Source organism: Pelophylax lessonae (assembly GCF_965119305.1).
Source record: "Pelophylax lessonae genome assembly, chromosome: 3".
Classification (NCBI taxonomy): Eukaryota; Metazoa; Chordata; class Amphibia; order Anura; family Ranidae; genus Pelophylax; species Pelophylax lessonae.
Genome location: NC_138770.1, coordinates 79,590,293 through 79,612,686, shown reverse-complemented (window position 1 = coordinate 79,612,686; position 22,394 = coordinate 79,590,293). Strand labels below are relative to the sequence as shown.

Below are 22,394 nucleotides of genomic sequence, written 5' to 3'. Positions count from 1 at the left end.
TGCCTGTAGACCCCCAGAGACAGGAATGTATCCAGGCACAAATCTAGGGAAGTGTACAGAAAAATGTCAGCAGCATTGAAGGTTCCAATGAGCACAATGGCCTCCATCATCCATAAATGGAAGAAGTTTAGAACCCCCAGGAATCTTCCTAGAATGGGCCACCCAGCCAAACTGAGCAATTGGGGGAGAAGGGTCTTAGTAAGGGGGTGACCAAGAACTCGATGGTCACTCTGACAGAGCTCCAGCATTTCTCTGCGGAGAGAGGAGAACCTTCCAGAAGAACAACCATCTTTGCAGCACTCCACCAATCAGGCCTGTATGGCAGAGTGGCCAGACGGAAACCACTCCTCAGTAAAAGGCACATGACAGCCCACCTGTAGTTTTCTAAAAGGCACCTGAAGGACTCTCAGACCATGAGAAACAGAATTCCCTGGTCTGATGAAACAAAGATTGAACTCTTTGGCCTGAATGACAAGCATCATGTCTGGAGGAAACCAGGCACCGCTTATCACTTGGCCGATATCATCCCTACAGTGAAGCATGGTGGTGGCAGCATCGTGCTGTGGGGATGTTTTTCAGCGGCAGGAAATGGGAGACTAGTCAGGATTGAGGGAAAGGAATGTAGCAATGTATAGACCTTGATGAAAACCTGCTCCAGGGCGCTCTGGACCTCAGACTGGAGTGAAGGTTCATCTTCCAAAAGGACAATGACCATAAGCACACAGCCTAGATAACAAAGGACTGGCTAGGGGACAACTCTGTGAATGTCCTTGAGTGGCCCAGCCAGAGCCCAGGCTTGAACCCGATTGAACATCTGTGGAGAGATCTGAAAATGGCTGTGCCCTGACACTCCCCATCCAACCTGATGGAGCTTGAGGGGTCCTGCAAAAAAGAAGGGTAGAAACTGCCTAAAAATAGGTGTGCCAAGCTTGTAGCTCAAAAAGACTTGAGGCTGTAATTGGCGCCAAAGGTGCTTCAACAAAGTTACATAGTCAGGTTGAAAAAAGACAAAAGTCCATCTGGTTTAACAAATTAAAAACAAAAAACAGTAAAGAACACACAACTATACAATCCCATATACACAATGCTATACCTGCAGTTGATACAGAGGAAGGTGAAAAATCCCAGGAAAGCATGATCCAATTTGCTACAGCAGGGGTAAAAATTCCTTCCTGATCCCCCGAGAGGCATTTCGATATTCCCTGGATCAACTTTACCTATGAATATTAGTACCCAGTTATATTATATACACCAAGGAAAGAATCCATGCCTTTTTTAAAGCAATTTACTGAGAACCACCTCTGGAGGGAGTCTATTCCACATTTTCACAGCTTTTACTGTGAAGAAACCTTTCCCTATTTGGAGACAAAATCTCTTTTCCTCTAGACTTAAAGAGTGCCCCCTTGTCCTCTGTCATGACCTTAAAGTGAATAACTCAACACCAAGTTCACTATATGGACCCCTTATGTATTTATACATTTTGATCATATCCCCCCTTAATCTCCTCTTCTCAAGAGAGAATAAATTCAGTTCCTCTAATCTTTTCTCATAGCTGAGCTCCTCCATGCCTCTTATCAGTTTGGTTGCCCTTCTCTGCACGTTCCCTGATATCCTTTTTAAAAACTGGTGCCTAAAACTGAACTGCATATTCCAGATGAGCTCTTACTAATGATTTGTACAGGGGCAAAATTATCAGTAAGTATTGAGCAGTTGAATAGTTATGTATACTGGATTTTTTTTCGTTTTTTATTTTTAATAAATTTGCAAAGATTTAAACAAACTTCTTTCACGCTGTCATTATGGGGTATTGTTTGTGGAATTTTGAGGAAAATAATGAATTTATTCTGTTCTGGAATAAGGCTGTAACATAACAAAATGTGGAAAACGTGGAGCGCCGTGAATACTTTCAGGATGCACTGTATCCAACATGAGTAATAAAATACAAAAGGATCTAATCTCTGGAAGTTGTACCCAAGAAAGGCTGGCAGTGAGAGAGTGCAGAGGAATAGATACCAGTATTGCCTATGTTCTTTCTGCAGATGATCTTTTACACTGTACTGACTTACTACACTTTGTTCTGCCCTTTGAATCTTCATGGTGATGGCGATCTTTATGGAGTAGCATGGCTTTGTTGATGACGTTGGAGATCTGAGACCAGTTAGGCAGGGAAGAGAAAAGGCTTTGGGAGACCAGTCGAACAGGGCAGAGGAAGCCTGTGGGAGTGAGAATTACAGTATTTCACTATATCCCAATCCCCCGCAGGTGAGCATTTGGTTTGTGCAGTGAGGTGGGGGAACCACTGCAAGGGTAACTTTTTATCCAGCCAAGACTTCAGGTTTAAAGGAAAATTATTTCAACTGTTTATAGAGAAAGAAGTTAAGCCGGCCATAGGTGGATCGAAATGTGGGAGGTTCAGCGGGGGACCAGATACATTTCAATCCATTTATGTCCATTCTTGTTCAAGAGGAGTCAACCTAGTGATCAACTCCTCCCAAATGGTACTACTGGAAAATTTGTGTTCAACCAGTGCATGTAGCCAATGGGCTGCAGTGCTAACCAGTGTATTTTGGCAGCAGAGGAGGATATCTGTCAAAATATAATAGCACAGCAGGGAGGATTCCTTCATCCACCTTGGATGTGTGTATGAATCAGCTGGCCGTCAAAAACATTAATCATCTATGACCAGCTTAGAATGATTAGGAGAGGTTCTACATAGTAACCCTCTTCAGTTTTCAGAGAAAGTCAATTGAATGAACTGTCCCTAGGCTTTCAATGAGATTGGAGAAGTCAATGGCACTTTGGGGTGTATGTATATATATTTATTTATTTTTTTGCCCAGAACAAGTGCTTTTACATTGTTTCCAAATGAATAGAATAGGAAAAAAATTTGTATAATGCTGGATATGTTAGTGGGCGGATGTTCCAAACAAACCTGACATTGCACCACACCCTCGTTAGTAGAATATAGAGAGCAGCATTAGGCAATATTTGGTTTTTAAGGTGCAAATTAACACAGGAAATTTAATAAATAAAAAATATATTTTATTGTTAGTAATTTAAATATCATACATATTAATATATACTGTAAACTTCGACATACAGTAAGCAATTTTCCATATTTATCTCGACATGTTTCACTGTATCAAAACAGCTTCTTCAGGAGATTATGGGAAATGCTCTCCTAATAGTGAAAACAAGCATTGATTATTATAATTATTATAATCATGTTATTAAGAAAATCTATATGTTGTAAGAAAATGGGTTATATCTATAACCTTTTTTATTCCTGTTTTGCCGAGAGGATTTATCCCTTCTGGTAAAATTGATGCATGTAAGCACCATCATTAATATTGATTGAAAAAATGTTGAAATGTTGTGATGAATGACAATTTGCAAATGTTATAATAATCAATGCTTGTTTTCATTATTAGGAGAGCATTTCCCATTATCTCCTGAAGAAGCTGTTTTGATACAGTGACAGTCATACATGTCGAGACAAATATGAAAATTGCTTACTGTATGTCAAAGTTTACGGTATATATTAATATGTATGCTTTTTAAATTACTAACAATAAAATATATTTTTTATTTATTAAATTGTCTGTGTTAATTTGCACCTTAAAAACCCAATATTGCCTAATGCTGCTCTCTAAATGGTATACAGTAAACCCCCGCTCCATCGCGGTTCAGTTTTTGCGGTCCCGGTATATTGCGGTTTTTTTTGTAATGTTATTTTACTATATAAATCATTAAAAATGAAATATTTTTGTGTTTTCCATAGCTCTTGCTATGTCTCTCAGTATCTTTTATGTGTTTAAATGAGTTTCTATTGTTTTAAAAGTGTGTTTAAATACCTTAAAATGCTTTTACACGTACAGTGACAGTAAAAAAAACATGCCTACAATGCATTTTAATAGGGTTTTTCTATTTTGCGGATTTTCACTTTTTGCGGCTGGGTCCGGAACATAACCCCCGCAATGGAGGGGGGTTTACTGTAATGCTATTTCTACTGTGTTGGTCAAATAATTTGCATTGATTTAAAATGGAAAATACCACATTTGGCCACTAGATGTGGCTAACTATCATAAGAATTTCCTGTGATACTTTGCTCTCTCTAGTGGCCAAATTCTCAAAACGCTAGGTGTGAATGAGTCCATGTAGCTGACTCATGTTTGAAATGTAAAATCTTTATAAAAACAGTGACGAAGAAGTACCTTCGTTGTCACTTTCTTTATCTTCCTCCACTTCAGTTCTTGAAGAATAAGAACAATCAGACTCCATGCATATCACATCTTCTTCTTCATCTTCTAAAAAAAAAAAAAAAGGATACTGAATGTGACAGACCCAACTGGGACAGAGGCTTTTGGACAGGACTAGGGGCAAGCCTACTGATTATGGCCCATGGAGGGGACTTAGGATTTTGTCTACTTCTTCCAGTCAGAGCATGATGAAGAGCTCAGTTCAGCCTCCGATCCCATGGAGAGAACAGATCTTTCTCTAATGATGGGCAACAACGTGATGTTTGCTGAGAGTGAGGCTTGGATTCATTTTCTGAATAAAGACAATAAGGCTTCCCATCTGGAGTGGATGGAAAGGTGTAATATTAATCTTGTACAGGTTAATGGTCAGAGGAAATATGGTGGCCCTTCTGCAGAATTAGTTGCAATAGCCCAGAAGCCCCTCCGCTTGGGATAGAAATATCCCTCAAGAACGTTATGAAGATAAATGAATTCCACTTTTCAGACTGCTGGAACATTGTATGTGTTTAAGTCTCATAGACTGTTGTAAACTGGTGCCGGAAAGTCTGAGGTGGGGTGGGATCCATAAATAATCAAAGAATTGTCCTAGGTCACCTAGGCTTGTCTATGTGAATAATTGTTAATTAGCTTACTGTTTAATTAGCTTACTGTTTATGTTTATATAGGTTGTTCCTTAGCTGTGTTAATAATCTTACTGTTTTCAGTTTGCATAATGTGATCAAGATCTTACCTGATATTGTGTGGTATATATTCTGTGTGAGTTTACAATAAAGTCAGTTCCAGTTCACACCTAAGCTAGCGTCGTCTAGTTCTCGGGTGCAATATTCACCTAGAATACCTGGTTCCAGTGAGGCCTGGAGTGAAGAAAAAAATAAAAAAATAGCGTAGGGCAGGCATTACAGTGTGAAGAGGGGAGTGAGTTTAGGAAAGGGTTAAAAGTTAGGTGTTGGAATTTAGTGGTTGCGACAGTACTCACCGTCACTGGGAGTGAAAGACAAATACTTAATGGACACTGAGAATATGGTTTGGATAACTTCAAATGGGAGAGTAATATTTATCAACAATATCTCTCAAGCAATATGAAGATTTTATTCCACTTTACACCGTGAGACCTATAGCCTGTTGCCATGAAGTTTGTGACTCCTAAATACTCAAAGCAATGCTTTATATGTGTATTCCATGTACTTCAATGTAGGAGACGGACAGACTGTCAATGGCAGGCTCTCCCTATTGTCTATCTATTGAGGTGTTATGTGGATTGTGTTCTGTTCTATTGTTAAATGTTAATGACCTCACATTGTTCTGATCAGATGGCTAGATAATTAGTTCAGGTTAATTTTATTTCTGTATACAATTTCATCTGCATATGATAATGTAATCAATCAACCCCTGACCTGTGTGTGGTAATCTGATCAGTAGGGGGAGGTCCATGCTGTATATAAATTATGTGTGACTGTTCAATAAAGAGAGATTCCAGTACAAGCTAAGTTGTCTGCGAGTTTTGTATGAAGGGCGGCTCGGAAAATCTGGTATCTATGTTCATGACTGGGAAGGAAGCTGTATACTGACAAGTACAGTGTGGGTTGCAGTTTAGTTACAGTGGTTTCACTGGATTGGGTAGATGGTAACTAAGGAGGAGCCAGGGAAGTTTTGGGGGGAGGCTCAGCCCTGGCGTCCAGTGACCCGACAGACGCAGGAAGAAGCTTAACCACCCACCCTCCCTTTTTGTTTTCTTTTTGGGCACTTTTATTTTCTAAACAGGTGCGGTGGACGTGAAGGATGTCATGGCAGTGAAACGGTTGTTGGTCTTTCCTGGTGGAAGAAGTAGGATAAGGAAGGATTCAGGACCCATCGGTGGTATGTGTCCCTCTGATGTATTCTGGTCAACGTCGGTTTGCCCGGAATATGGTACTGGGTGCACTTCAGTCAGTGAGTTGTCTCCGAGCCTGTGTGTTGCGGCTGGAGGCCTTATTATTATGGTAAAATGTTACGCAGGGCATAGTTGGGACATACTGTAGCTTGGTGGGCCTTCAAGGACCAACTGCCTTTACTTACTGGTATGTTTGGCTTATAAGGAATGTTTTATCGTTTATGTTAATTTATGTTTATTTGTTAATAAAGAGGCTGCTTTGGACATTTGTCTACTCCATTTGTTGTGTAGTCTCCATTAATTACAAGTATTGGAGGGTGGAGTATAGGGTATGGCTGGGCAGTCATGGGAATGTGAAGGGATATCTGTTCTACACTGGTCATGGTTCCAGACTGGGGGAAGCTGTATACTACCGGAAGCACCCAAGACGGATGCCAAGCGGTCCGTCACAGTGAATAGAAAGACTCACTTACTCAGGGGAGCAGCCAGTGATGATTAATCCTATTCCTTTCTGCACTATGAAATGAGCTTCTGACCTTCTATCTGTTATTTAGAACCAAGTCTCTCCGCCCCTCCCCCCCCCCCCTTTGTTCTTCAATCATCTTTCATTTATGTGTAGTACACACCGATTAGCCATAACATTTGACCACTGACAGGCAAAGGGAATATCTCATTACAATGGCATCTGAAAATTGGTGGGATATATTAGGCAGCAAGTGAACATGAAGTTGGTGTGGTGGAAAATGGGCATCACAGTTTGTTGTGTATGGGGCTGTGAAGCCCATGCTGACCCATGTCCACAGCCAAAAGCTTTGTCTACAATGGTCACATGAATATTAGAACTGGACTACGGAGCAATGGAAGAAGGTGGCCTGGTCTGATGTATCACGTTTTCTTTTACATCACTTGGATGGCCAGGTGCATGCGAGTCACTTACCTGGGGAAGAGATGGCACCAGGATGCAGTATAAGAAGGAAGTTGGCAGAGGCAGTGTGATGCTTTGGGTAATGTTCTGCTGGGAAACTTTGGGTCCTGCCATTCATGTGGATGTTACTTTGGTGTCCATGCCTCAATGGGTCAGGGCTGCTTTAGTAAAAGGGGGCCATACTCAATATTAGGTAGGTGGTCAATGTTGTGACTAAACAGTGTACATGTTAATGTACTATTTAACAGTATAGGGCCAGGAGGTAGTCAGGGCTAAATAGGGTTAACTATGGGTTAATAATAGGGATTGACCGATTATCGGCAAAGCTGATATATCGAGGGCCGATCTGAACTTTCCCTGATATATTGGAATCGGCCCCGGAGGTTACCGATATTGCCGATATTTCGGAAAGTGCTGTACTGGAGTGATGCCTGCAGCTAGAGGCATCACCCCGGTACCGGCGTCCATAGCCAACGGTCGGCTGTCTTGTAATGACAACGGATGTGGCTGAGAAGCCGCTTGGCTGTCATTACAAGAAGCGGGAGGGGACATCGCCTCCCCTCCTGCCGCCTTCTGCGGTTTGCCCGGGTCTCCCCGTTTTGCACACGCGATTTTCCCACGATTTTGCTGCGAATTGCATTTTGCATTTTTTATGGGTTTTTTTATTTATTTTTTTTTAGCAATTTGTTGTTGGGCAGATTAAAAAACACAAAACACAAATTGCAGCCAAAAAAATGCAGGCAAAAACATTCTACATCATTTTCTGCAGCTTCTTCATTGAAGTCTATTGAACCCAAAAAGCACTATTTTTAAAAAAAGTCCCTGACCCTTTCCAAAAATGCAATGGCTGAAAAAAGCATAGATGTGAACATGTCCCGTAGCAATCCATGGTAAACTAACTGCAGTGCGTTTCTGCAAAAAACGCATAGGTGTGAACCAGGCCTTAGAGCTAATTCACACCACATGCAGTCCAGTGCATTTTTTCATGTATTAAAAACACATGGAAAGTAGGTTATAGGGTTGATTCACACCACAAAAACACACTCCAGATCCATTCTGGATTCGTTTCTGCATGCGCGTTTTTTAGCTCGGTTTTGATGCGTTCCACTGCTTTTTTGATAGGTTTCCGGATGCATTCCAGATGCTTTTTTTCTACTTTTTCCAGGTTTTTTTCATTGTACTGAGGTAAGCTGCATTTTTTTATGCATTTTTATGCATTCCAGTGCATTTTTTATGCGTTTAACCGCATTCCAGTACAATCCAGTGCAGGAAAAATGCAGTATGTTCTACTTTTTTCTGGAACTGGAACGCCCTGGAACTGATTGACCTGGTGTGAACTGTGCCTTTGGAAACCATATAGTCTACTGTCCATGCATTTTTGATGTAGCAAAAAGTGCACTGGGCTGCATGTGGTATGAATTGGCCCATATGGTTTACAATAGTGATCGACCAATATAGTTTTTTTACCGCCGATACCGATTTTTTGGTCATTGGATATCGGTATCGGCCGATATTGGCCGATATTTTCGGACATTAAAATTTTTTTTTTTTTTTTTAATGTCTACAGGTACTGTGGTGGAGGGATCTGGGGGTCCCTCCTCTGCACTTAAAAGATTTCAAAACGCTAAGTTTGGCTGTTTTGAATGCTGTAAGTTTTTAAATTCGGCGCTGCCAGTACGCGGAAGTGATGTCATGTCTCGACATCATTTCCAGGTACTCGGCGGCGCCAAATTCAAAGAAATGGAGACCTGGTCAGACGGCAGTGGTGCAGATGGAGACCCGGTCAGACGGTGGCGGTGAAGGTAGGATGCCCTGGTCTACCGGTGGGACAGGAGACCCGGGCGAGCCGTGGAAGGCTGCGGGAGGGGGGACGTTTCCTCCCGCTCCTTGGAATGACAGCCGAGCGGCTTCTCAGCCGCATCGGTTGTCATTACAAGACAGCCGACCGCTGGCTATGGACACCGGTACCGGGGTGATGCCTCTAGCTGCAGGCATCACTTCGGTACATGCACTTTCCCGAAATATCGGCAATATCGGTAAATCAAAAGGCCGATTCCGATATATCAGAGAAAGTGCGTATCGGCCCTCGATATATCGGCTTTGCCGATTATTGGTCGATCTTTAGTTTACAATTTAAAAAATCGTGTAAAAACCGTGCATGCAAAAATGCATCTAAAATGGATATGGAGTGCATTTTTGTTGTGTGAACCAGCTCTAGACCATCTGTCAAATTTTACTGTTGCTGCTCTTTCCTCATTGTGGAGTTTAACCGCTAAATTTGTACAAGTGACCATTGCTACAGAAAATGAAAGTGAGGTGACATCCAACATTTGTTGTCCCAGAACAAGAGGTGAGGGAAAATCTTTCAGTGGGGACACCTGTTTGCTGGATTTCCTCTAACTTCCTTTTGCATCTCTAGTGTAGCACTGCCCCCCGCAGGAACTGCTGGATATTGTCTTTGCGGGCTCCCCTAGTTACCAACACATATTTACTTGAACAAGTCTCTAAATCCCTCCTTGTTCCCAATGGCTCGTCACATGAATGAACAGTGTAGGGGTGGTGTTTGTTTTGTTGTTTATTGATAATTTGGGATAGGTGAAGGGAATAGTGGGATACTCCAATTGCAAAAATGATATTGTTTGAGGACTTCTATCGTCAGAGTTCTGCTTGAAAATATGGAACAGCCAGGCTGTTAAACCACTGTGCCACTAGGGTGGATGGGGTTAAGTCTCTTTTCTCTTTGCTCTCTAACAAGATGACTTGATGGATGATAATCTATCTTCAGGACACTCTCACTAGCATCCTCTTCCCGGCACTGACACCCGTCCACTGACTATCCTAGGAGTAGAGGTGGCCACCCTCAGGTCAGGCCCCTTGACACGAATTTCCGTACTCACGGTACTGCAGAGAAAGATTCTCCAGTGTCTCTCCTCTCAGTGAGCTTCCCTGAACCTCTGGGTTCAGCTCCCCACTGCTACTCTTCTGGCCCTCAGGACGACCCCCTGAGGCCGCATGGCACCTCTACAGAGAAAGAGGCAGCCGCCCCCTCCCTCCGAGACTCTGCTCCCCAACAAAAGACCTCGAGCACATGTGCTCCTGGCTTTTATACAGTATCTCAACATGCACTTAGGCGGCTTTCCCTCTGCCAATCATCAGGACTGTATTAAAAGCCCATGCGGGTTTTGTCAGGTTTCCTCCCACTGTCCAACATGCCTCCCTATTGGACCAGTGTGAAACACTCTCCAGACAGAATGAGTTCCTCACTGGCACTCTCTAGGCCCTCAGGTCGACTACCTGAGGCCACATGGCCCCCTCTACAGAGCAGGAGGCAGCCCCCCTCCGGGACTCTGCTATCCAGCCGAAAGACCCCAAGCACATATGCTCCTGGCTTTTATACAGTATCCCAGCATGCCTCAAGGCACTTTTCCTCTGCCAAATCACCAGGGCTGTATCAAAAGCCTGTGCACTCATTTGTCAAGTTTCCTCCCACTGTCCAATAGGCCTCCCTATTGGACCAGTGTGAAACACTCTCTAGACACAATGAGTTGCACTCTGAGAACAATGAGCAGACCTCACTAACAGATCCTGCTCTCTGTTAGGCAGAGAACAATATAGATTTACCTGCAGCTCTTCTGATAAGCAGACAGAGCACTAACTATACTGTTTCACTAGCACCTACCTAGGAGGGTTCTACACTCACCCCCCGCCAAAAATGAGCTATGTCCTCACTGGCTCTGGGCAGCTACCTGTAACGCTCCTGCGTTTTATGTATGATGTGGATTTTCAGCTGCAGAAATATTCCACTTCAGTAGTCATGTAGAGAAACGCTGAGACACCAATCCTAACTCTCAATGACTCATCATGTGTGGATGATCTCAATTCAGCAAGTAAATACACACACTCAATAAGATGTTTCCTAGAGTGACTTATGTATATAGTAACACAGTGATGATAGGCTGAAGAGACAGGTTGGGTAGAGATGGTAGATGACAGACACTTGAAAGGAAATGTTCTTGAAAGTAAGATAGTAGCAGATGGGATGCAGATAGGTTTAGCAATCATGTATGGTAGCAGATGACAGAGTAGCAGGTGGACATACAAGAGAGATCAACCCAGTGCAAGAACAGGTGGTAGTTGGCTCAAGAGCTAGCAATCTTAGATAATGCAGATGTAGTAATAGTCCTTAGTATGCAGAGCTAGATAGTGTAAGCTTTAGTATGAAAGTTATAGAGGTTTCCCCTGTGGGGTACTTATCACTAATAGCAATGTAGCAGAGGAGAGGTTCGGCAAGAGCGGATGATCCGGCAGCGGGATACAGGGATCAGCGCAGCGTGGTTCCGACAGCGAGGTATGCTTGCAAGCACGAGAGCTTCAAGACAGGTTAGCATCAAGGCACAAAGCAGTTTGAACGAACACATGTGAGTGAGAGCCGGCGATCTAAATAGCCATCCAGTCCGGCGCTCAGTGATGACAGCATCAGTCTTAAAGGTGTATGCGCACCTTACCAAAAGAGAATGGTGGGGCGCATACACTTATGAAAGAGTAATTAGGGTACCCAAAGGTACCAGAACATTACAGTACCCCCCCTTAAGGCCGGCTCCTGAAGGCCTCTGGAGCTGGTTTGTCTGGGTACTTTGCATGAAAATTGCGGATTAATCTAGAGGCATGTATGTCAGAGGTGTTTAGCCAGGTGTCGTCTTGGGGCCCATAGTTCTTCCATCGAACCAAGTACTGAAGTCTTCCTCTGTGGATACGAGAATCCAGAATCTCTTTTATCTCATATTCTTCTCCACCTTCAACTTGTACAGGAGGAGGAGGTGGGATAGTAGGCCTTATTCCTTGGTCAGGAACATGGGGCTTCAGTAGCGACACATGGAAAATGGGATGTATTTTGAGGTCTATTGGCAATGTAAGCTGTACTGCAGCTTTTCCAATAAGTTTCTTGATTGGGAAAGGTCCCAAGAACAGAGGTCCAAGCTTTTTGCTAGGGATTTTCAGTCTTAAATTTTTTTGTTGAGAGCCAAACGAGGTCCCCGATAGCGTACTGAGGAGAAGGTCTTCTGCGAAGATCATAGTACTTCTTTTGTTGACTATGAGCGTGTGCAATGGTAGTATTAAGCAAACCCAGAGAGTCCTTTATTTGGGTAAGATAGTCTGAAGCTACTGGGTTATTTGAAGGAAGGATGCGTGGTGGAAGAATAGAGGGATGAAACCCATAGTTCAAGTAGAACGGACTCTGCTTGGTCGTACTGTGGGTTGCGTTGTTGTAGGCAAATTCTGCCAGAGGGAGAAGATCCACCCAATCATCCTGTTGGTAAGAAGTGTAACAACGTAAATATTGCTCGATGCATTGGTTGACTCTTTCAGTCTGTCCGTTGGTCTGCGGATGGTAAGGAGAAGTGAGCTTCCGCTCAATCCGTAGTATGTGACATAGTTCTTGCCAGAACTTGGAAATAAATTGTGATCCACGGTCAGACAGAAGAGTTTTTGGGATACCATGTAACTTAAAGACATGTTTCATCAGGAGTTCTGCCGTTTGTTTGGACGAAGGTAGTCTGCGAATAGCAATGAAATGTGTCATTTTTGTCAGATGGTCCACTGACACTAAGATGGTATTAAATCCTTTGGAAGGAGGCAATTCAACTATAAAGTCCAAGGACACAACTTCCCATTGAGTTTGGGGTATTGGTAGACTGCATAGTAGACCGGATGGTCTCGTAGTGTCAATTTTGGACCTGGCACAGACATTGCATGAAGAGACAAATTTTTGTATAGATGTTTTCATGTCAGGCCACCAGAATTGCCTGGTAATCAGATTAAGAGTCTTTGTCATACCCATATGTCCTGCCATAGGCACATCATGCGATAATTCCAAGATCTTGGTGCGTATGGTAGGTGGTATGTAAAGTTTGTCGTTGTAGTAGAGGAAGCCTTCTGCATCAGTATTTAGTTGTGGTGGGGGTGAATCCAAACTTATACCATGCAAAACCTCTTCCTTCAAGGAACGGACAACTCCAATAATGCGTTTGTGAGGTATTATAGGAACGGAAGGGATTTTGAAGTAGTTTTCTTCAGTTAGTCGTGATAGTGCATCCGCCTTTTTGTTCTTATCTGCAGGTGTGTAGGTCACTAGGAAGTTAAACCTTAGAAAGAATAGTGACCATCGTACCTGTCGGTGCGAGAGAGTTTTGTTAGTCTGAAGATATTGGAGATTTTTATGGTCCGTGTATATAAGTATTGGTAATTGGGTGCCTTCGAGTAGATGTCGCCAATTCTCCAGAGCCAATTTTATAGCAAGCAGTTCCTTTTCACCCACGGGGTAATTTATCTCTGGACTGCTTAGGGATTTAGAAAAAAAGGCGACTGGATGAAGTGGTGAAGTGTGAGTTGGTTGTTGGGAGAGTATTGCTCCTACTGCCATGTTTGACGCATCTACTTCCAGAATGTATTGGAGGGATGGGTCTGGATGGCGTAGTATGGGAGCAGAAGTAAACCTTGTCTTTAACAGGTGAAAAGCTTTATTTGCTTCATCTGACCATTTGAATGGTTTTTTAATGCTAGTGAGCTGTGTGAGGGGTCTCACAATGGCAGAGAAGTTTCTAATGAACTTCCTGTAGAAATTCGAAAATCCAAGGAATCGCTGTAGCGCCTTGCGTGTGGTTGGTGTAGGCCAATCCTGAATGCAGGATATCTTACTCATGTCCATCTCGATTCCTGTTTTGGATATGATGTAGCCTAGAAACAGTACCTCTTCTTTATGAAACAAGCATTTTTTCAGTTTCACATAAAGGTTGTGTGCAAGCAATCTCGATAATACTAGTCTTACATGTCTTATGTGTTCAGACAGGGATCGTGAATATATAAGTATATCGTCCAGATATACCACAACACAGACATCTAGTAAGTCTCTGAAAATATTGTTTATAAATCGTTGAAAAACTGCAGGGGCGTTGCATAGCCCGAATGGCATTACAAGATATTCGAACAATCCGTATCTGGTTCTGAATGCAGTCTTCCACTCGTGTCCATCACAGATTCGAATGAGATTGTATGCTCCTTTCAGGTCCAATTTTGAAAAATAGGTAGCTCCACGCACCTGCTCAATGAGCTCAGGGATAAGCGGTAGAGGATAGCGATCTTTTATTGTAATAGCATTCAATTGCCTATAGTCGATGATAGGCCTGAGACTTGAGTCCTTATTGCGGACAAAAAAGAGTCCTGCTGCTGTGGAAGAAGTGGAAGGTCTAATAAAACCTTTTTCCAAATTCTCATCCAAATAGTCCTTGAGATGGGAAAGTTCATCCTGTGAAAGAGGATAAACATGACCGAACGGCAATTTGCTATTTGGGAGTAGATCAATGCTACAATCATAGTCTCGATGGGGAGGTAGTGCTTGAGCATTTTTCTCAAGAAAAACCTCAGAGAGATCCTGATAACATAGTGGTTCAATCTCATCTGTCACCACAGACAGGATCTTCCCGAAAGACGGGAGGTTACACGTACCCTCACAATAGCAAGAGAGGAAGGTCAGGGTCCGTTCCTTCCAATCTATGGTTGGTTGATGTGTGTGCAACCAGGGAAGTCCCAAAACAATGGGAAAGTGGGGTGAAGGTATTAGATCGAAGGTAGTGGTCTCCATATGAGACCCGTTAGTAGTGACTAGGAGTGCCTGTGTCTGATCAGTGATCGGACCAGAGGATAAAGGAACACCGTTAATAAGACTCACTGAGACAGGTTTAAGTTTAGAAATAATAGGAACTTTATTTAAAGCAGCAAAACGTATGTCAATATAATTTCCACAAGATCCTGTGTCAATCATGGCCTTAGTAGTAATCCTGTTCTGGTCCCACTGTAATGTTAAGCAAACAGAAAGGTAAGGGTTAGTGATTGAAGTTGTTAATCCCCCTAGGAGGACATGTGAACACTCACCCTTCTTTTTGTAGACTAGGGGACAGACGTTTATCTTGTGATCCGGGGATGCACAGTACAAGCAGAGATTACCAGATCGTCTTCTGGCTCTTTCCATAGTTGATAGAGGTGGGCGTATGGTTCCTACCTCCATAGGAACGGGGTCAACGGCCGAAATCCGAGAAGAACTGGATAATGGCATTCCCATTTTCTCAGCCTTTCTTTCTCGTAGTCTTCTATCTATGGTGATACTGAGTTGTATCAATGCATCCAGGGTTTTTGGCAGATCCGCTCGGGCGAGCTCGTCTTTAACGGCCTCTGATAGGCCAAGCCTAAATTGGGATTTCAGAGATGCATCATTCCATTCTGAATCAAGGGTCCATCTCTTGAATTCTGCGACAAAGTCTTCTACAGGTCTCCCACCTTGTTTCAAGGATCTTAATTGAAGATCGGCAGTACTCTGCCTATTGGGATCATCATATAGGCTAGTGAGTTCTGCTAGGAACAAGGCATAGGAGTTGAGAAGCTGGTCGCTTTTCTCAAAAAGAGAGTCTGCCCAGACCCGAGGATCGCCTGTTAGGTAAGAAATAATAGTACAAACCTTAATGTGATCAGTAAGGTAGGTACGGGGTTTTAGCAAGAAAAGTAACTCACATGCGTTTTTAAATTCGCGAAATTTTTTGCGATCGCCTGTAAATACCAAAGGAGGATTTATTTTGGGTTCAGGGGACTGAGCAGTGGTAAGTTGTGTCAGTCTAATTACCTGCTGCGACAGAGCCTGATTGTCTTCTTTTAATTCAGCAAGTGCGTGTATTAACGCAGGTACTTGCTGTTTTAATTGTGTCATCTGAGTGGTTATTTCTGCTGAATCCATTTGTGGTTCGTTCAATCTGTAACGCTCCTGCGTTTTATGTATGATGTGGATTTTCAGCTGCAGAAATATTCCACTTCAGTAGTCATGTAGAGAAACGCTGAGACACCAATCCCAACTCTCAATGACTCATCATGTGTGGATGATCTCAATTCAGCAGGTAAATACACACACTCAATAAGATGTTTCCTAGAGTGACTTATGTATATAGTAACACAGTGATGATAGGCTAAAGAGACAGGTTGGGTAGAGATGGTAGATGACAGACACTTGAAAGGAAATGTTCTTGAAAGTAAGATAGTAGCAGATGGGATGCAGATAGGTTTAGCAATCATGTATGGTAGCAGATGACAGAGTAGCAGGTGGACATACAAGAGAGATCAACCCAGTGCAAGAACAGGTGGTAGTAGGCTCAAGAGCTAGCAATCTTAGATAATGCAGATGTAGTAATAGTCCTTAGTATGCAGAGCTAGATAGTGTAAGCTTTAGTATGAAAGTTATAGAGGTTTCCCTTGTGGGGTACTTATCACTAATAGCAATGTAGCAGAGGAGAGGTTCGGCAAGAGCGGATGATCCGGTAGCGGGATACAGGGATCAGCGCAGCGTGGTTCCGACAGCGAGGTATGCTTGCAAGCATGAGAGCTTCAAGACAGGTTAGCATCAAGGCACAAAGCAGTTTGAACGAACACATGTGAGTGAGAGCCGGCGATCTAAATATCCATCCAGTCCGGCGCTCAGTGATGACAGCATCAGTCTTAAAGGTGTATGCGCACCTTACCAAAAGAGAATGGTGGGGCGCATACACTTATGAAAGAGTAATTAGGGTACCCAAAGGTACCAAAACATTACACTACCCCTACAAATTCTTGTACAAAAATTTTTACAGAGTATACCACAAACTTGGAAAAGGGGAAAGGGAAATAACAAATGTACAGGGCCATGGGGCATACCCATATGTGGCCAGTAAATACATTACATGTTACATGGAAAAATATATGACTCTGCTGTACAAATATTCACACATGTATGTACATAAACATATACCAGGTGCATTTAGACCAATGCACACCCCGCCAAACAAAATATACTTGACAGTTTAAGGCATTACCCTATCTAACTAACTAAACACAATATCAACATTGCATAAATATATATAGAGAACAGTGGAGGGCCTCTCCAAGACCCGGAAGTCGCATGCAAGCCAGCATTATCTCTAGCTGTGACATTCCCGTAAAGATCTTCATCACTTCAGGCCTCTATAGGGTACGCTTGACTCTAGTGCTACACTAGAATAAAAAGTGAAGGAAAATTCCCCGAATGATATCCAGACAGTGAAATATAAAAAAAATCCCATGCAGCCAGTTTGACTCACCTTTGCTTATGGATGTGCCCTCTTCTACCAGCTCCACACATTCTTCATCAGAGTCCACATAAATGTAGCCTTGCATAAAAGAGAAAATGTAATATAAATCAATATAGTTTATTTTAAAATCCCAACCAAAACTGCTTTGCTGGCTTGGTAGTAGGTTGAACAATAAGCTGATATCTGTGCCATGGCAAGTTCTTGCATTTACAGTGGGGAAAATAATTATTTGATCCCCTGCTAGTTTTCCCGCTTACAAAGAAATGAAGGGTCTATCATTTTTATCATAGGTGTATTTTAAATGATAGAGACAGAATATCAACCAAAATACAGAAAAAACACATAAAACGATTGTTATAAATTAAGTTTCAGTTCAGTGAGTAAAATAGGTATTTGATCCCCAAGCAAAACATGACTTATAAATAAATTGCCACACTAGTGGTGTACTCTATGCGGTCAGCAGCGCAAGTTTCCAAACAAAATATAAACACACCAATCAACAACAATGAATACTTGTAAATGTTGCATCAAAACTATTATCATAAAGTGCTAGAGAAAAACATAAAGTGCTAGTGAAAAACATAAAGTGCTAGTGAAAAACATAAAGTGCTAGTGAAAAACATAAAGTGCTATTGAAAAACATAAAGTGCTAGTGAAAAACATAAAGTGCTAGAGAAAAACATAAAGTGCTAGTGAAAAACATAAAGTGCTAGTGAAAAACATAAAGTGCTAGTGCAAAGAAGAAAAAGAGGGAGTGACTCCTATGAACCCAGTGCACTCTATAAATAAAATTAAACAGATTGAGAAGTATATAAGAAAATAATTATTCAATTATTAATATAAAAAAAGTTTAGTCCAGTGGAAAAACAGTCCAGCAATTTGTTTATACTAAATCCTTCACGGATTTCCAACCAAAATGGTGCAATCTTCCTGCCACATTGGCCAGATGCATCATAAATATATATCCTGGAAGTAATGATGGTGACACCTTCCGTGGAAAGAATTTTTTGGGCCGTCCGGCTTTGCACCACTTGCTTGCACAGTGCGAGAAACCGCACGGGAGTGTTTCCCTATTGCAATTTTAAACTCTTTTGTACAGTGGCCCTACAAGGGATAGTTTTAAATAATTAAAGCAAAAACGTTTTTGCGCTATGAGGAGCACGTTTGTTTTTGTTTCCTCTCCTTGGGATTGCATTGACTACTATTTATCCTGTGGAGGAAACTGACAGCGAGGACGGTTCAGAGATCCCCATCTCGGTCACGGAGACCACTAAAGCTTTGCTTTGATCCCATTTGCCATATAGTAAGAGGAATCAACACCGTTTGGTGAGTGGGAATTCTTTCTACATTTTGCACAGAGGGTGTCACCATCATTACTTCCAGGATACATATTTATGATGCATCTGGTCAATGTGCCAGGAAGATTGCATTATTTTGGGTGGAAATCCGGGAAGGATTTAGTATAAATGGATTGCTGGACTGTTTTTCCACTGGACTGAAGTTTTTTTATATTAATAATTTAATATTTTTTTCTTATATACTTCTCAATGTTTTTAATTTTATTTATAGAGTGCACTGGGTTCATAGGGGTCAATCCCTCTTTTTTTTCTTTGCACTAGCACTTTATGTTTTTCACTAGCACTTTATGTTTTTCACTAGCACTTTATGATAATAGTTTTGATGCAACATTTACAAGTATTCATGGTTGTTGATTGGTGTGTTTATATTTTATCTGGAAGCTAGCGTTGCAGACCGCATAGAGTACACCACTAGTGCCGCAATTTATTTATAGTTTTATCATTGTTTTTGCAGCAGCAGCTGCTTCATATTATTAACCAATATTTATTTTATTCACATATTACTTTTTTGTTTTTTGGCGCAAGTGTATTTACACAAATGAGGAAAAACATGACTTATTATTTCATGGAGAAACCCTTGTTGGCCAGCACAGAGGCAAGACGGGTCTTGTAGTTGGTGACTGACTAGGCCACTCCATGACCTTAATGTGCTTCTTCATGAGCCACTCCTTTGTTGCCTTGGTGGTATGTTTTGGGTCATTGTCATGCTGGAAGGCCCATCCATGACCCATCTTCAGTGTTCTGGCTGAGAGAAGAAGGTTCTCATCCAAGAATTTACCATACATGGCCTCGTCCATTGGCACCTCAATGTGGCAAAATCCGCCTGTACCTTTAGCAGAGAAACAGCCCCAAAGCATGTTTCCACCTCCGTGCTTTAACTCTAGGGATGATTTTCTTAGGGTCATAGTCAGCATTTTTCTTCCCCCAACACGGCGAATCGAGTTAACCACTTAAGCCCTGGAAGATTTTACCCCCTACCTGACCAGGGGGTATTTTGCGATTCTGCACTGCGTGACTTTAACGCACAATTGCGCGGTCGTGCGACGCTGTACCTAAACAAATTTGACGTCCTTTTTTTCCCACAAACAGAGCTTTCTTTTGGTGGTATTTGATCACCTGTGCGATTTTTTGATCATGCACTATAAACAAAAAAAGAGCGTCAATTTTGCAAAAATAACAATATTTTTCACATTTTTTTATATGAAATTCCCCCCAAAAAAATGTAAAAATCACAATTTTTTAACTTTTTCGGCCAATTTGTTTTCTGCTACCTATGATTGGTAAAAAAAATCGCAAAAAGCGTATTTTGATTGGTTTGCGCAAAAGTTATCGCGTTTACTAACAAAGGGAAAGATTTTTGTAATTTTTGTTGTTTTTTTTTAACGCGTAATGGCGGCGATCTGCGATTTTTTTTGCGGTACTGCAACATTGCGGCGGACAGATCGGACCCTTGACTGACATTTTTTAAAACTTTTGGGGTTACCAGTGACATTACTGCAGTAATCAGTGCTATAAATATGCACTGTTACTGTACAAATGACACTGGTAGTGAAGGGGTTAACTTTATTTGAGAGGGAGGGGCTGCGTGTGTCCCTAGGGGCATGATTCTAGCTGTGATTGGCTGTCTGTTGAGCTGTAGAAACAGTGATCAACGGTCCTACATAGTAGAACCGTGTGATCACAGTTTCTACACAGGGGAGAATGACAGGCGGCTTGTTTACACTAGCCGCCTGACTTTCTCCCTCTGCAGCGGCGATCGCAGAGTGACCGGCGGACATTGGGTCTGCCGGTCACATGCGCGGGGGTGTCCGTGACCACGCGGGAGCGGGAGCGCGCCTCCGGTGGCGCGTGCTCGCTCCCTAGACCCTCACAGGCTACCGACGTAGATCTACGTCACTCTGCCTGTGAGGGGCTGACTGCCGACGTAGTCGTTAGGCAGTCGGCAAGTGGTTAATGCCAAAGAGCTCAATTTTGGTCTCATCTGAACACAGCACTTTCTCCCAATCATTCTCTGAAGCATTTTTCTTCCTCCAAACACGGCGAGTCCCCCTTCTCAAGAAGGCACATGTACAGTCATGCCAATGAACATCTAAATGATTCAGAGAAATTCAGAGAAGGATTGGGAGAAAGTGTGCTGGGCAGATGAGACCAAAATAGAGCTGTTTGCCATTAACTCGACTCACTGTGTTTGAAGAAAGAACAATGCTGACTATTACCCCAATAACACCATCCCTACAGTCAAGCACGGAGGTGAAAAAACTATGATTTGAGGTTGTTTCTCTGCTAAAGGTACAGACCAACTTTGCTGCATGGAGGGGCTAATGGACGGGGCCACGTATTGTAAAATCTTGGATGAGAATCTTCTTCCCTGAAGATGGGTTATGGATGGGTCTTCCAGCATGACAAGCACCCAAGGCAAGAAAAGAGTGGCTCAAGAAGAAGCACATTAAGGTCATGGAGTGGCATAGCCAGTCTCCAGGCCTTAATCCCATAGAAAATGTATGGAGGGAGTTGAAACTTCGAGTTGCCAAGAGACAGCCAAGCAACCTTAAGGATTTAGAGAAGATCTGTAAAGAAGAGTGGACCAAAATCCCTCCTGAGATGTGTGCAAACCTGGCCACCAACTACAAGAAACATCTGACCTCTGTGCTTTCCAACAAGGACTTCTCCACCAAGTACTAAATCATGTTTCCCTTGGGGTTCAAATAATTATTTTACTCACTGAACTGCAACTTTAATTTATACATTTGTTTTGTTATGTGTTTATCTGGATTTTGTGGTTGATATTCTGTTTCTATCATATAAAATACACCTATGATAACAATTATAGACCCTTCATTTCTTTGTAAGTGAGCAAACTTACAAAATCTGCAGGGGATCAAATAATTATTTCCCTCCACTGTATAGTAATTGGAATTAAACAAGAGTGGGAGTGGGATCCTTCATAATGACCAGAACCAGGAGAGGTGAAATCGTGAAGTCGAAGTTTTCAAGCCGGCCCAGAGATGAAAATGTCAGTGAAAGCTCAAGGGAAAAAAATCAGTTTTGCTGAAGATTATTTGATATCACCAATGAACTTAACCACTTACCGCATACTAACGTAGGTCTACGTCGGTAAACTTTGCGGTAGTGCACCGGGATGATGCCTCTAGCTAGAGGCATCATCCCGGTACCGTGGTTTAGAGCCGACGGTTGGCTTTCCGTCGGTACCGACCGATGCGGCTCGGGAGCCGCTCGATCGGTACCCGGGGGGGCGGGAGGGGACATCCCCCCCCCCTCCCGCCGCCTTCCGTGGCTTTGCCCGGGGCTCCCGTTCCACCGGGAGCCCCGAGCACCCAGCCGGCACGTCCGCCGGCTGGATGGAGTCCCGATGAATGCCGGAAACGGCATTGATCGGGTCTCCGATGACGTAACCCGGAGGCGGCGTCCATGACGTCACTTCCGGGTTACTGTGCTGCAAAAGGCGGCAAATTTGAAAAACGGCTGTATGCAAAAATGCCGTTTTCGGCGTTTTGCATACAGGGAAGTGTAGTGGAGGGGTCTAGGGTCTTTTAGACCCTCGATCCCTCCATAAAGTGTACCTGTCACTACATATTGGTGTCACAAGGGATGTTTACATTGCTTGTGACAGCAATAAAAGTGATCAGATTTTTTTTTTTTTTTTAAAACTTTAATAAAGTTAAAAAAATAAATAAAATAAATGGGAAAAAAGAAAAAAAATTTTTAGCCGCCCCCGTCACCGTTAGCTCGCGCACAAAAAAAAACGTATACGGAAGTCGAGCCGCAAATGAAATCGCTGTTAAAACCACACATGTGAGGTATCGCCGCGATTGCCAGAGC

At 42.6% G+C, this 22,394-nt stretch overlaps 1 long non-coding RNA gene across 1 annotated transcript; it reads right to left on the bottom strand.

Moving 5' to 3' along the window:
- Positions 1-2,093: 2,093 nt before the first annotated feature.
- On the bottom strand, positions 2,094-17,253 carry LOC309551233. The gene is made up of 3 exons (XR_014225063.1): positions 17,206-17,253; positions 4,215-4,304; positions 2,094-2,213 (listed from the first exon to the last, which is right to left on the bottom strand). It is a non-coding gene; the product is annotated as an uncharacterized lncRNA (long non-coding RNA).
- Between the last annotated feature and the right edge of the window lie 5,141 nt (positions 17,254-22,394).